General features: G+C 34.8%; 1 non-coding gene across 1 annotated transcript; it reads left to right on the plus strand.

Annotated features, from left to right (window-relative positions):
• The first annotated feature begins 642 nt into the window (after window positions 1–642).
• LOC139895115 (small nucleolar RNA R71) lies at window positions 643–749 on the plus strand. The gene has a single exon (XR_011775581.1). It is a non-coding gene; the product is annotated as a small nucleolar RNA R71 (small nucleolar RNA).
• Window positions 750–13,078: the final 12,329 nt, after the last annotated feature.

A 13,078-nucleotide genomic window follows, 5' to 3' on the forward strand; every position in this document is an offset into this window, starting at 1 on the left:
AATTGTGTTTGAGATTCAACTAGCTTAAATACCACTTCTTCCAGATTTGACTTCTTCTCCTCGGTTTGTTGTGGTGGTTTATACAAGCCAGGTCTTTGTTGATTGAAAGTGTTGTTTTGAGTTGGTTGGTTATTCGGACCTTGTTGGTTATACGAGTTATTGTCGGGTCCTTTTGGATTGTAAAGAATGTTTTGATTTCGATTGAAGTTTGGCCTTGGCGGTTGATAATTATTCTGATAACTATTTTCCAGCCTTTGGTTCATGTAGACAACATTCTTACGTTGTTCCATCGTTTGTTCAATGTGACAGTCTTTCATTAAGTGTGGTCCACCGCATTGCTCACAACTGATTCGTATTGCGTGAATATCTTTATTCATCTTTTCCATTCGTCTCTCGAAAGCATCTATTTTTGCGGAAACGGAATCAAAGTTATGGCTAGAATCGGCTCTAGCCGCTTTAGATGAGAGATATATATCTTTCTCTTGGTGCCACTCATGAGAGTGGGAGGCTGTGTTATCAATAATTTTGTAAGCTTCAGTTGCGGTTTTCTTCATAATGGAACCACCAGCTGTTATGTCGATGTCTTTTCGTGTAGCAACGTTGACACCTTGATAGAATATTTGTACTATATGATAAGTGTCTAAACTGTGTTGAGGACATCCTCTCAACATCCTTCCGAATCTTGTCCACGCCTCATATAATGTTTCATTTGGCTTTTGTGTGAACGTAACAATTTCTCCTTGAAGTCTCACGGCTTTAGATGCCGGAAAGAATCTTTTAAGAAATTTCTCAACTAAAACATCCCATGTGTCAATCGCCCCTTCAGGTAACGATTCTAACCAATCTTTAGCTTCTCCCTTTAAAGTCCAGGGAAACAACATGAGATAGATCTGCTCATCTTCCACTTCCCGGATTTTGAATAGTGTACAAATTCTTTTAAACGTACGAAGGTGTTCGTTAGGATCTTCATTCGGTGCACCACTGAATTGGCATTGGTTAGTTACCATGTGTAGAATTTGTCCTTTGATTTCATAATCTGGCGCATTAACTTCTGGCTTAATAATGGCGTGACCTTGTCCCGTGCGTGTGGCTCTCATTCGATCTTCCATACTTAGAGGTTCCAGATTTTCCATAATTGAATTTGTTGAATACGAATCACTAGAAGATTCTGATTTAATGGTTTGTGGTTCAGGAGGAATGATTAGTGGTTCTGGATCTTGGAATTGTCCCTGAATATTCTCCGGATTCTCAATTGTGAGGTCGGGTTCAAAAGATGGATTATCGAAAATTTGAGTTGGAGTTCTTGGTCGACTAGATGATGATTCTAAAGAAAAATCAACGGCAATAATATTGGCTAGATGTCTTGATCGAGTTACAGGTGGTGAACGTATGAAAGGTGGTGAACGTTTTGCTCGGTGCATTCACGGAATATCCTATTAGTTATAAAAATAAGAAAAACTTATATAAGTTGTCCAATTAATAGACTTTTCTGATTTTGCTCACGTTTCGAATAGCCAAAAGATGCAGCAGAGGGGCAGGATTCGTTTGGTCTCAATATAATTGAGTACTGTTTGGCTCCAATAACCCGGTCCACGTACAAATCCAACTATTACTACGAACCAGAAAATTTTGATGTCTATCAATTTAACCACTTAAAATAAATTTTCGTAATTTTAAGAAATTTAGATAAGAAGTAGAATAAAAATCTTATCCTAAAACTAGAATAGCGAGAAATAAGAAAGAAAAAGATTGCGCGTCGAAAAAGGTCGAAAAATAGGCGTCGAAAAATAAAAATAAGAAAGTAGCGCGAAAAACGGCGTCGCAAAATTCTAAAGCACATAAATCTTAGTCTAAGGAATAAGCACTTAAGAGATTTTACGGCAAACCTAAAAATTCTAGAAATAAAAATAACTATGGCAAAACTAAACTTAATACTAAAAATTGTAACTAGAGTCTAAAAATCTAAAGGTAATAAAAAAAAACTTTTTTTTTAATTTTTTTTTTATTTCGTTTTTTAAGGATTTTAAATTTTTTTTTTTTAAAAAAAAAAATTTTTTTTATATAAATTTTTTTTAAAACTTTTTTTTTTTTTGTTTTTTTTTAAAATTTTTTTTTAAAAAAACAATTTTTTTTTACAATTTTTTTTTAAAACGAATTATTTTTTTCTTTAAAAAAAATGATTTTTTTTACACAATTTTTTTTTTTTTAAAAACGAAATTTTTTTTTTCTTAAAAAAACGATTTTTTTTTTTTTTTAAAAACGATTTTTTTTTACAAATTAATAATTTTTTTATAATTATAATTTTTTTTTCAAAACTTTTTTTTTAATTCATTTACTATTCATGAATAGTAAATGAAAATAAATTAATTAATTTACTATTCACATGAAAGCGACATGATAGAAATTATTAATTATAAGTTATATAATATACCCCTGAAGTATTTAATAAATACGACTTTTTAAAACTTTACGTATCAAATTTTGATTCTAAAATATTATTATATTATTATATTCTATTTCAATATTATTATATTCTATTTCAATATTATTATATTATTATATTTTATTTCAATATTATTATAATTAAAAATATAGCGTTTTAGCGCTCCCCGGCAGCGGCGCCAAAAACTTGATGTGTTGCACGTGGTGTACGAAAATACTATTATTTTTACTAGGAAATACTACAAAATATGACACAAGTTTTATTAATTTACGGATGGGATATACCTAAACCTTACTACAACACTATAGGCAGTGTACCTAATCGTAGAGTAGTGTAGTTTTTAGTAAGTCCGGTTCGTTCCACAGGAAGCTGGTGATACTTACTATATTTTTAACTATATTTATACAATATATATATAATTATATAAGTAGTAATATTATTATAAAAGGGGGGTTTTACCGTTTAATGACCGGTTTGTCGATTCTATATTTTAAGCGTAAAGATAAATGACGATAATTAAAGTGCGTAAAATAATGACAATAAATAAAATGACAGTAAATAAAATTGCGAGTAATAAAATGACAGTAAATAAAGATACGATGAGAAATATAATAAAAGAATTATGCTTATTTAAACTTCCGTAATCATGATGTTTGACGTGTTGATTTTAATTTATTACCATGGGTTAATTCTCCTTTGTCCTGGTTTATTTGATACATCTATCTGGTTTTTGTCCATAATAGTCCATCGGTCATAAATATAAAGTGCGAGTATCCTCGTCAAATTACCCTTATACCCGAAGTCAAATATTCCAACTGATTAAGGATTTAAACTGTGACGCAGTTATCACTTCTGTCAACAATTACACCAGTTATCACTGTATGTAATCCACCCCTGTTTTGATTAGATATGAATATTAATTTACCCACTTGATCAGTTTGAATAATCAATTACCCAACCCAATTGATTAATTAAATGATTATAACAGATTCCATATGAACGTCACTAAATAGGACAACCATAATCATTATTAATTATTAGGTTAATTAATTTGAAGATAGGTTCGACAGACTCCAATGAGTTGTCACTCAATTAGACAATACCCCCCATCTATTAATAGTCAATAGTTCAATTTCCACAAGTGTCGGTCTTTTGCCCAAACCTTAATTATGGTCCAAAGTTCAATAACCCCTTTTTAATATTTTAGCCCAACATCACGATTACTTCGGCTCAAATAAGCATAATAATAACTTAGTTACGATACATTAATTTAAAAAGGAAGAACATAGCTTACAGTGGTGATTAATCGCGTAGCGTTGCACGGACAGAATTTCGACTTAAAACCCGTAAAACATTTCTTACAATAACCCAACTAAACCATAACTTTATTATTAAAATTAACTTATATTAAAATTATAATATAAATATATATTACATATTACAGAAGAGAGAAAGAAATATGAAGAAAGGTGTTCTTTTTCATTACTACGTGAATTCCATTTTATAGGCAAATGTTGATTTGAAATTTTCACTTATGACCCCTTAACTATGCTCAATTAACAACTTTTTATTATTTATTATTATTCTTATTATGAATTATTTAAATATTATATTATATTCTTGTGCATAGTTTACTTGTACTTTCAGCTCCGTTGCGTCGAGCGTTGATAGTTGGCTCGGGTACCGGTTCCGAATTTTCGAACGTCCTTTCGTATAATTTAATATCTTGTACTTTGCGTTTTGTAACTTGTACTCTTGTCATTTTTAGACGTTTCTCATCAATAAATTGAACCTTTTGAATTGTATCTTGTACATTTGAGCTTTTTGGACGTTTTGGTCTTTCAAATCTTTGTTTTTGTCTTTAAATCTTCATTTTCGAGCGATTTGCGTCTTTCGTCTTCGCACTTATTTATTTAACTATTACAACTAAAAATAAGGAAATTACATTTAAAAACTTTACATATTGGAACGATATTGCTACTAAATATATGTTCATTTGGAGCACTATCAATAATATATATATATATTATAGATTAGTGTTATATTAGATTAGTTCGAGTTATGTAAAGGTTATTTTACGGGTTTTAAAGTCGGAGCTCTGTCCGTGTAACACTACGCGATAAATAATCAATGTAAGCTATGTTCTCCTTTTTAAATTAATGTCTCGTACTTAAGTTATTATTATGCTTATTTAAGACGAAGTAATCATGATGTTGGGCTAAAAATATTAAAATTGGGTAATTGGGCTTTGTACCATAATTGGGGTTTGGACAAAAGAACGACACTTGTGGAAATTAGTCTATGGGCTATTAATGGGCTTTATATTTGTTTAACTAAATGATAGTTTGTTAATTTTAATATAAAGATTTACAATTGGATGTACCTATAAATAACTATATACACTCGATCGGACACGATGGGCGTGGTATTTATATGTACGAATAATCGTTCATTTAACCGGACACGGGAATGGATTAATAGTCTATGGAATTATTAAAACAGGGGTGAAATTATGTACAAGGACACTTGGCATAATTGATAACAAAGTATTAAAACCTTGGGTTACACGCAGTCGATATCCTGGTGTAATTATTAAACAAAGTATTAAAACCTTGTTACAGTTTAAGTCCCCAATTAGTTGGAATATTTGACTTCGGGTATAAGAATAAATTGACAAGGACACTCGCACTTTAAATTTATGACCGATGGACTGTTATGGGCAAAAACCAGACGGACATATTAAATAATCCAGGACAAAGGACAATTAACCCATGGGCATAAAACTAAAATCAACACGTCAACCATCATGGTTACGGAAGTTTAAATAAGCATAATATATTTTATTTCATATTTCCTCGTACTTTTATTTATTGTCATTTTAATTATTGTTATTTATTTTATATTGTTAGTTAAATATCGTAATTTACTTTACGCTTCGCTTAAAATATAAAATCGACAAAATGGTCATTAAACGGTAAAACCCCCTTTTATATATTATTAATATAATATATTTTGTACGAATATAATTGTTTAAAATATAGTGTGAAATAAGCCAGCTCCCTGTGGAACGAACCGGGCTTACTAAAAACTACACTACTCTACGATTAGGTACACTGCCTATAGTGTTGTAGCAAGGTTTAGGTATATCCCATTTGTAAATAAATAATTAAAACTTGTGTAATTTGTATCGCTTTTCCTAGTAAAAATATAAACTATTTCATACCCCCACGCTACGACATCAACGCGTTCGAAAAGCCGTTTTCTCGATATCTTCCTCACGGACCCACATTTGGTGATAGCCGGACCGTAGGGCGATTTTAGAGAAATATGTTGCACCTTGGAGTTGGTCAAACAAATCGTCAATCCGAGGCAATGGATAACGATTCTTGATCGTCACTTTATTTAACTCCCGATAATCGATGCACATCGGCATACTACCGTCTTTCTTCTTCACAAATAAAACTGGACCACCCCATGGTGAGGAACTCGATCAAATAAAACCCTTTTCAAGCAACTCTTGGGTTTGATTTAACAACTCTTGAATTTCCGTCGGTGCTAAACGATAAGGAGTTTTAGCAATGGGGGTAGCCCCCGGAATCAACTCAATGCGAAATTCAACTTGTCTTTCCGCCGGAACACCCGGTAACTCATCCTGAAAAACGTCTTCAAATTTATTCACCACCAGAATTTCACGAATGGATGGTGGCTCATCTTGAGTATCAACAACATGGGCAAGAAAAGCCATGCCACCACTAACAAGAAAATGACGTGCCCGTGCAAAAGTGCATATTGGCACAAGTCTTCTTCGTTTATCACCGTGAATAATTAACTCTCCCTCACTTGGGGTCTTTACTCGAATAAACTTATCATGACATGCAATATCAGCTCTATTATGATCGAGCCAATCCATACCAACAACGATATCAAAATCACCCAAAGTCATCGGAATGAGATCAATTTTAAAGTTTTCGGCACCAAACACAACATCACAATTTTTACACACATCAACCACTAGCGCCGTCTTGCCATCCGCAATTTCAACTTCTACCGGACGACTTAACTTAACTAGCGGTTTATTTAACTTAGGCACAAATCTTGGAGACACAAACGACAAATTAGCACCACTATCAAAAAGTATCCGTGCCGGATTAGAGTTAACCATGAAAGTACCTGAAACTACTTCGTTGGATTGCTTGGCCTCCTCATTCGTCATCAAATAGTTGCGACCCCTAGCCGTGCTCGCCGCTTTCTCCAACCGTTTAACATGATCGGTGTTCAAACCGGGACACTCCGGCCTCTTATGCCCTTCTTTACCACAATTATAACAAGTAACTTTGTTCGGCGCATTAGTACAATCACGAGCCATGTGTCCTCTTTGTTTACAATTAAAACACGTGGGCCCGTAACTCGGAGCGTCACCCTTCTTCACGCTATTTGCACCTTCGGAGCCCTTCTTGTTCTTTTTGTTGGAAAAGTTTGATTGACTCGAATTCTCGAACTTCCTCTTACCAAAAGTAAAACTACTCTTTCTCAACACAAGCGCCTCAAAACCTTTGGCCATATTAAACAACTCATCGAAACTTTTTACCACGTTCACACTAATCTTCTCTTGATAACTATCATTCAAGATTCGATAGAAATCTTCTTTCAACATTTTATCATTCCCGACATACTCCGAGCAAAATTGAGTCTTAGACAAAAACACGGATTTGAGAGTGTTCAAATCCATCGACCCTTCCCTCAAGGAACGTAACTCGTCCCTAAGCCTTGTAAGATCGGCCGAAGTTCGGTATTCATCAAAAAACTCCGCCTTGAACTCATCCCAAGTAAAATCCATGCATTGTTCTTCACCATAGACTTCGATTTTCGCATCCTACCACAATTTAGCATCGCCTCTTAACATGCTACAACCATATCTCGTCTTTTTATCGAGAGGGCATTCACATGTACGAAAAGCCCTCTCCATATCGGAGATCCAAAGGGCACTCTTAAGTGGGTCCCGTTCACCATCGAAGATGGGAGGTTGAGAGTCCTTGAAATTCTTATAGAAGAAGTCCCGTCTCCCCACATTATCCTCTTGAAGAACGGCCTTAACTTGCTCCTTTACCACATTGACTAGTTGCTCGTCAATCGTATCTAGGAACATCTTCTTAACATCTTCGAGAAACTCCGCTTTTTGACGTTTAAAGATGGCCTCAACTTTGGCCGTGAACTCAACGTCCTCACTCGTACTTCCATCATTGGTGTCGTGTCCATTTCTCATCTTCATTCTATAAAACGGAAAAGATTAAACAATGAAACGAAAGGACTTAACACATATGTATATACATATACACCACACTACCCCATCTTGCTCAACAATCGTCGTACATCGCTTGTTTGACACGATTTGAACCCGTAACAATGGCAGCTAATCATTGTTACGCGAGCACGTCGCATTAACTCGCTAGTACAACGTCTATCTCGCTTGATGATTGCTAAAATAACACAAAACAATTAGTGCAAGGTTAGTTCACATAAACCTAAACACTAATCAACACCCGGTCCGACCCGTCTCCTACAAGTTCCGCATAAAGCGCATACACAAATAAGTCTAAGTCTAGGAACCTATCTCAAGTCGCCTAAATCCCTTAGACCATGCTCTGATACCACTTGTAACAACCCAAACCAATAACCAACCGAACACGCGAAACATTTTTTTTTTACAACAGTAGAGTGCGCCACGCGCACCACCTCAGGGTGCGCAGCGCGCACAGGCCCCCAATAAGTTCTGTCCGGTTTTGCAAATTTTCAAATAAAGATCTCCTACTTCCTGACATGTTTAGATGAAACGCTTTTCACAACATGTTCTAATATGAAAAACTCATACGATTCAATCATAAAATGAGTTTTACAAAAACGGGGCCCACATTGGCCATTTTACGAGTTTTGTCCAAAACATACAAGTTCGACCATAAAAGTTTAAATTTCAAACGACACTATGAGCAAGGTGTTTGGGGTTAAACTACCCAATTCTCTTTCAAACTCCAAAAGCTATAACATCCAAAAGCGTCCCCTAACAAACAAGCGGGATCTCTAATCCAATCGAATGCCCTTACCCTTGTCAACGCCGGAGCCTATAAAAAGATAAACAACGAGAGGGTAAGCAAAGCTTAGTGAGTGCAACAATTATACATACACATATCTAACCCATCTATTTGCATTCGCACCCACCAAATACCTCCTACGAGAATATAACTCAAATAGCATGCCGTCATACTCATAATGCTAACAACTCGTACATAATCACAACACCACATTAGCATATACTCAACACAATGTATATATATATATATATATATATATATATATATATATATATATATATATATATCGCATGCTAAACAATATCCAACAACATAATATGGTTAACCATAACGCTATGGTGCTACCAGCACGTGGTTCACACCATACGCATTTGAGTCTCACTCTTTTATAGTGCTACCGGCTCGTGGTTCACACTTTGGTGCTACCGGAACGTGGTTCAAGCCTCATTTTATAGTGCTACTGGCACGTGGTTCACACTTGATGCTACCGGCACATGGTTCACATCCAAATTTTATAGTGCTACCGGCACGTGGTTCACACTTGATGCTACCGGCATGTGGTTCACATCCAAATTTTATAGTGCTACCGGCACGTGGTTCACACTTGATGCTACCGGCACGTGGTTCACATCATAATACTCGTCACATACATGTTATGGCACTACCGGCACGTGGTTCATACCATAACATTCACAAATAAACACGCCATATACATGTACGCATAATTATTCCACTCACCTTAAAGATTTGGTGATGGTTTTATCCTTCCGCCAGCTTCAAAGCCAAGTACCTAATGCAATAAGTACTCGATCAACAAACAAACTTGTTGGACTAAAATACCAACACTTTACTCATGTGCAATTAATGACTTAGATGCATTAAATGCCCCATTTTCACTAAAACCGCCCCTTAAGGGTCAAGACCAACATTAATCACTTAAAAGCTTGTGTTTAAAGTCCATCAACACTAACTATTACTCATTTAGGGTATTTCATACCCATATTTCCCAACTAGGTAAATCGTTAGCTTTTTGACTAATTTAAAGTCAACACACCCATTTCGGGTCATCCACTAACCCATCTAACACCCGTTTACTAATTAACTAGGTGTGCTAGTGATTAACTAACCAATTAGGACTCATAAACATCGATTAACACTTTGAAACCCTAGGTTAGTTACCATTGAGTCTTCATGACTCCATCTTACCCAAGAACACCCAAAATCATTAAATATGGGTTTTATGTTCATCACTATCCCAAACCCTAACCCTTAGAGCACTCGGTGCCCGAAAAAAATTTCACCGTCCATCTAAAATCGACGGCGAGATCGACCGTCGGTCGACACCGTGACGGCGTCGATCTCACCGTCGATCCCCAACCTCCCAAAACCGACGGTGACAAAAAAGGATCCGTTGGAAAAAAATTTAAAAAATAGCCGTTGGAAACGGCTAGTTTCCTTTTTTTTTCAGTTTTTTTTTTTGTATTTCTTTCTTTTTCTATATATACACACATTCACTACAAATCTTCTTCACAAACCATCTTCCCAATCATCTTCAACAAAATGAATTTCAATTCTTCCGACCCAAATTCACCCAACTACGTTTACGACGAATCAAACCCGATGGGTTCTAATTTTAATTGGCACGAATTTAACGTAGCTCATCCTGAACCCGAAAACACACAAACCCGAATACCACAAATGTCACCCGAAGATTACGCTAGTTGGATGGAGTGGCAAAAGGAAAAAATTTTGCAACGATCCCAACAATCATTCACTCGATCTTTTGAAGATGAGGTTCTGACACCCACATCCGAGAGGGCATGAGCAAAGGCAAAGGCAAAGGCAAAGGGCAAAGGAAAGGCTAAAGAAGTCGAAAAAAGGCCAAGAAACACACCCGTAAACATCACTCAAAACACTTGGAACGAATGGGATGAGTTACGTTTGGCGGAAAGTTGGCTTTTGGTTTCCGAAGATTCGTTTGAAGGAAATGCACGGACGGGTATATATATTATTTATACATATTCGCGTATATATATATATATATATATATATATATATATATATATATATATATATATATATATATATACTTTTTATACATATTCGCATTCATATATCTATTTGTATACATATATATTATTTGTACATATATATTATCTATGCATATATATTATTTTAGTTTATATATTATTTATATTTATTTGATTCGTTGTAGGGCAAAGTTTTTGGCAAATGGTGTGGCATGAGTATCACACACGGAAACCGACAATTGATCGATCAAAGGACGCTTTGTCTTCCAAATGGTCAAAGTTGAATGCAGAATGCAATAAATATAATGGTGTTTATAATTGTTTGAAGAATGATCGAAGAAGTGGCGAGAATGATCTTGATTTTTGTGATCGGTGTGACACACAATATAGAATTGAAGAGCACAAAAAGTTCACTAGTCATCGGACTTGGAGTATTTTGAAAACCAAGCCAAAGTGGCTACATCCGGATCCGGTGGTAATCGGTACTCGAAACAGGAAATTTATGCCGACGGTTGAAGAAGAGGTTGGAAATAGTTCGGTTAACTTGGATGAAGATGTTGAAGCCCCAAACAAAGAAATGTATGGTCGTGATCCAATACCCCGTCCACCGGGTAAACCGATAAAGTCAAGGAAAAAATCAAGTGATTCTACACCTTCGGGATCTTTACGTGAGTTGTTGCATTTGTCGATCAAGGAAAATCATGATGAGGTTGCGGACCGGAAAAAACAGTATTATGAATCAAAGAAAGTAGAAGTGGAAATGAGGGTGCTAGCAATTGATATGAACTAGGAAGACAAGATGATCATTGAGAGGCAGAAGGCGTTGATTAGACGCAATGCGTTGAAGAGGTTCGAGGAGGTCCAAGAGTTGTCTACGGACACGGACGAGGAGTAGTTTGTTTCTTTTATGTCTTTGTTTGAATAAGCGTGATCTTAGTGTTTTTTTAATTTGTATTTTAGGAATGTACGTTTTTTTAATCAATGAATTATGTTTGTTTTATGTTTATTATTATTTGAGTTTTTTTAACAATTAAATACAATATTTAAAAATCAATTAAAAAAATTAAATAACAAAAATCGACACTGAAATTGACACTGAAATGGACACTGTTGACACCTCCACTTTACACACCGTCAGTCAATTTCAGTGTCAAAAATGGACACTGAAATTGACACTGAAAAATTGACACTGAAAAATTGACACGGACACCTCATGCTCTTACACAAAATCAAAGTAAGGAAATTAAAGTTAGAACATGCCACTACAACCAAAACGTAGCTAGAGAAGAGATGAACAACTTTATAATTCGAGCTAAGACTCAAGACTCGCTCCTTCTTCCTTTGCTTGAGCTTTCTCACACAAGAATCTCACTCTCTCTCTCTAAAATTGAAGTAAATAAGATAAAGTTGTTGGAAATGGAGTGAATAACACCACAAGATCTGACCTACTGGCCTCCAACTCGTCCACAAGTGAAATTACGAAAAAGCCCATCAAAATATCTAATTAAAACAAGCAGAACCCGGCTATAGTGAGGAGTGCGCCACGCGCACCCCTATGTGTGCGCTGAGCGCACCCAGCCCATATCACTCTCTGACCTCTGTTTTAATATACAAAGTCACCGACACTTCATGTACCATAATTACACTGCTGTACAATTATTATTAGTGTCTTACAATAATAATAATTATAATACTAATCATATAACAATAACTAGTAATAACAATAATATTAATAATATCAATTATATTAGTGATAATAATAGTTGTATAATTAATCTAGTAATAATACTAATTTACATCATAACACCAATAATTATTAATAATGATAATAATAATCAATAACGATAATAATAATAATATCAATAATAATAATTAGTGAGAAAACTACCTCACAAGAGTTCTAAAAAAATAACTGCCCACACCCGAGCTCGAACCCGTGACCTCTCGGATACCGTTAACACTCTTACCCATTTAACCATTTCTGTTTTCCTGACAAATTCTCAACCCAATTACTTTTTAACTCGTAATATTTGCTTCCTATTTCTCCTTCTTCTTAACAACAAATTGAATCGACAGAACCCATAAACCAAACATAATAATGAGTTTATTTGATTGGACTAGGAAGTGTAATTGAAACAGAATGATTGGAATGTGATTGGGCTATTTTTTTTAAACAGAAAATAAAAAAAAATACGCTGCGGTGGCTTCGACTCAAGAACACTACTCAAACATCAAAATTAAAATCTAAGATGTTTCAGACCATGATATCTAAAGGAAAAAGGTTCCAAACTAATCCTATAAACTTTCTAGATCATTAATTTAGCTTGAAACTCAACATAAAATTCGAATTTATTTGATGAACAATGTTTGACTTTTTTTGTTCATAAGCTTTGACTCGAAAATTCTCAATCGTTACTATAAATTGAGATTTGAAAATTTACAGAAAGTTTAAGTGAAATATTTATAACAACTTTACATTTATAGATTTTGAATTAGAATTCGATTTCGAGGTTTTAATA

This window comes from Rutidosis leptorrhynchoides, chromosome 2 (assembly GCF_046630445.1).
Source record: "Rutidosis leptorrhynchoides isolate AG116_Rl617_1_P2 chromosome 2, CSIRO_AGI_Rlap_v1, whole genome shotgun sequence".
NCBI classification, from domain to species: Eukaryota; Viridiplantae; Streptophyta; class Magnoliopsida; order Asterales; family Asteraceae; genus Rutidosis; species Rutidosis leptorrhynchoides.